Source organism: Drosophila innubila (assembly GCF_004354385.1).
Source record: "Drosophila innubila isolate TH190305 chromosome 3R unlocalized genomic scaffold, UK_Dinn_1.0 2_E_3R, whole genome shotgun sequence".
Taxonomy (NCBI): domain Eukaryota; kingdom Metazoa; phylum Arthropoda; class Insecta; order Diptera; family Drosophilidae; genus Drosophila; species Drosophila innubila.
In genome coordinates, this window is record NW_022995380.1 from 30,904,428 (window position 1) to 30,908,275 (window position 3,848).

The 3,848-nt window shown below is 32.7% G+C and overlaps 1 long non-coding RNA gene across 1 annotated transcript; it reads left to right on the top strand.

The window, feature by feature from the left end:
• Positions 1 to 1,826: 1,826 nt before the first annotated feature.
• LOC117792267 lies at positions 1,827 to 3,625 on the top strand. Its single transcript, XR_004618154.1, has 2 exons — positions 1,827 to 1,906; positions 3,577 to 3,625. It is a non-coding gene; the product is annotated as an uncharacterized LOC117792267 (long non-coding RNA).
• The last annotated feature ends 223 nt before the right edge of the window (positions 3,626 to 3,848 follow it).

Here is a 3,848-nt window from a genome sequence, read left to right on the forward strand (position 1 = left end):
TGAGCCATTGCGCAAGATTTATAACGCCTTTGGCTAAGGGGATCTGCAAATACGTATACCTATACATAGACCAACACTTATACGTATACGTAATGCGGTGCGGCTTCCGTTACAATCGTCAGCAATTGCTTTAAGCCAACGCTATACACTTTGAAAAAAACATTACCCTCACTTTTAATATTATACTTCATCTAATAATCGCTATAATAGTTAAAAGAAGATCTTATTATCAGAAATATTTTTCATAATTTTAGAAAAGATACTTTAAAAAGATTTTTGAAAAGTATCATTTCCAGAATAAATTATTTTTTAAAAATGTTCAATTGGTGTTAAAACTATTACTAATTGGTAGAAGAAAAAAAATTCTTAACAGATCAACATTTCTAACTATATTTAGATATTATTTGTAGTGAATATTACAAATACAATTTTGTAATTCTAGGCAACATTTTAAATAAATGTATTTTTAAAAAAATTACACATCATACAAGGATACAAATTAACAGTTAATTTCCGTGTTTGTACAACTCGTACTTTATTTTTGATTTTTTGAGTGACTTAAGTTCTTTAAAAAAAAAAAATAGTATTTTTTAGGAAATATACTAAGGAAATTTGTTTTCTAACTAAAATGACTCATAACGGTAGGATTTCTGATTTTCAGAGTGGTATAGGTCTATTTTAAGAAAGTTCGAATTTTAATAAATATGAATTTCTGATTTTCAGTGTGATTAGAACTCATTTTTCTTAAGTATAATATAATACATTATACTAAGAAATATTTTAAAGCTATTTATTTTCTTATAAAAATTGCAAATCCACCTGGGAAACAAATTAAATTGACCTTCTACTTCAGCTTAATTAATATCACTTTTTCACAATGTAGTAGTTGTTGTTATAAATAACAGGAACATTTCTAATTTGCTGAGGACTCTTTTTGCATAATATTATTTAAAAAAAATATTTGTAAGAAGTTTCATTTCTTATAAGAATGATCAGACCATCTAGGATACGAGAAAAAATTAATTTCTAATGCAATTTATTTCCCTTATTTTTCTAAGTGTAGTTACATATGTGGGTCTAGGTCGGCTCGCTGAGGTTGACGTGCCTATTTTATGTGTGTATGTGTGTGTGTGTGCAGTCAGCTGAGAAATTCTTTGGCGTCCGTTTCGTCTATTTCGGTTGGTTTGTGACACAAATTTTAGGGTCTCTTTGCGGACTGACGACAAGCGTGAAAAAATTACAATTCGCCGCCTGTCTGTTGTCTGTCGTCTGGCGAGTGACGACTTAATATAGGGTAACACCATGGGATAGCAATTTAGTGACACCTCCTGGGTCATATCACTCTTAGGTGCGTCTCTCTTCTCTTCTTCATCCTTTTTGTCCACAATAGAAACTCGTTTCCGTCTACCTTGGCTTTGTTTTTGTTGCAGTTGCTGTTGCCGTTGCTGTTGATTACAATTATTTTCAATTAAAATGTGAGAGAAGCAGCACCAAAAGCTTTTTCACAGTCTGTTTACATTTTGTATAAGCTAAACAGCTGTTTGGCTCAGCGAGCGCAAGCTGAGAGAGCGCCAGCTGAGAGAGAGAGACTGAGAGAGCGTGAGCGTGTGCTGTAAATATTAAAGCTAAGCCCCCTGTAAAACTTTTGTCAATTGATTGAGCAGCGACACACACACACACACACATACACACGTGCACATGCAATCGAACTACAAATACAATGAGAGAGCACGTAGCAGAAGGCAAAGCAAAGCCCACTAACAAAACTGAGCGGTGACGAAGACGAAAAAGAAGACGAAAACGAAACGACGCGACGCTGTGCCGCAGTCGGCAGTCGGCAGTCAGTTCAGTTCAGTTGTTATCGGAACTTGCTGCCGCTGTCATGTCCGAGACGTCGACGCGCACGGTTCGTTTGCAGTTAGCAGTTAGCAGTTTGCTGTTTGCTGTTGGGTTTCGGTTTTCATTTTATTATTTAAGTTTTCAGCTTAGGTTCGGCCTAACAACTTACCTGCTGCCTCTTCTTCGCCTGTTCGCGCGCGCTCTCTCCCTCTCTCTCTGCTGCTGTTTGTTACTCGCCGCCTCTCAGCGTTCATCTCCCACGCGCGTTCGTTCTCTTGCTCCCGCTCTCCTTCTCTCTCTCTCTTGACATCATAAATATAATACATTTGATATTTGCCCATTTTGTTGCTGGCTGTAAAATAGTTTAATTATAAAATAGTCAAGTGTCGGTCAATAATAAAAATACATACTGTGCAGTGCATTAAAAAATACATATGGATTGAAAAATATTTAACTAACTGAACAACTACCGTATTCGCATTAACTTCGGCAGTTTCAGGCATATGTACATACATACATACATATAATAATCAATTCATAGAGAGAGAAAACAACAATTTCTCAAGTTCACGGATTATATTTGTTGTTGTTGTTGTCGCTTGGTTGTCAAAACAACAAATTCGGTGTGTGTACTTGCGCAAAGTGAAATTGTTAGATGCGGTGAAATTGTTTATAATCAAATAAAAAATTTGTGTACTTAAGACTTTTCAAAAACTAACAAAAGTTCACACATACACCTACAGTTAGTCAAGTAATTGTTTGCACAAAAATATATATTAAGAAAAGAAATTAATTAATAAAAGTTACAAAGTGTTTTTTTTTATTTAACTTAACAAAAAGTCCAATGTAAATTTTAGCTTCTTAAAATTGTTTGAACCATTTAAAAAAAAAGCCACAAATATTTTTTTGTATGGAAACCTTAAAGATTTTTTAAATTCAGCATAAATTTGCCCCTATTTAGGGTTTTTTATTTTTCATTTTTTGAGATTTTATTATTGCCTTAAGCATTTAATGATAAATATAAAATTAAATATCATAAAATTGCAAATTTTCTTTTCTTTTTTAAAATTCCAATATGCAAATTCAGTCAAAACATTTACTTGACACACTGTATGTAAGACATCTAACAATGTCAGCCGGTTTGTTTTTGTTGTTGTTGTGTTGCTACGGTTCATAGTCTGATTGTCTGTTATCATTGTTATCATTCGTAGTGCCAAACATGGTAAACAATGTATGAATGAATAAGTACGATTATGTTCTATACACTGTTAAAAAACGTGTACAACAAGAGGCTGCAGTTGTTGTTGTAGTAGTTGTTGTTGTGTTGATTGCATTGTTGTTCAATTTGTACAACTGTCAGTTGAGTCTCAATCAACACAACTGATAACAAATTCTACTCTCCCTCTCTCTTTCTCTCTCTCTCTCTCTCTCTTTATCTCAGATTTTCTTATCGCTGACCGGTCATTTAAATATTCTACGTATGTGTATGTATGTATGTGCACCTTTATATACCCAGTATACAAGTTATATACAAAGTATCTGAATAATTCGCGTGTGCAATTTTCGTAGATTTTCATTGTCGACATGTGGCGAAATTGTTAGTGGGAAAATGTCTTGATTAGTTAAATCAACGCTGCATTTAAATCGCGAAACGCGAGTGCATAAATAATAAAAAATAATCAACATTTTTTATAATATGTCTAAAAATTGTGTGTTTCAATTGCATTTAATTCAAAGCGGAAATAGTTACATATACACAAGAGATTGCAATAAATAAATGAGAAAAGAAATTACATTTAATAAATTGTTGAAAGTGCAATAAAGCAAAACAATAATAATAATAATAATAATAATAATAATAATAATAATAATAATAAAGAAGCGGAGAAATATAAAAAGAAATTCAATAAACAGATAAACGCTTTTATTTAAGCTGCGTCCATTAATCGACTGGTAAGTTTAATCACTAATTAGCTAATTAAACACTCTGCATCATTTTATTAATCAGC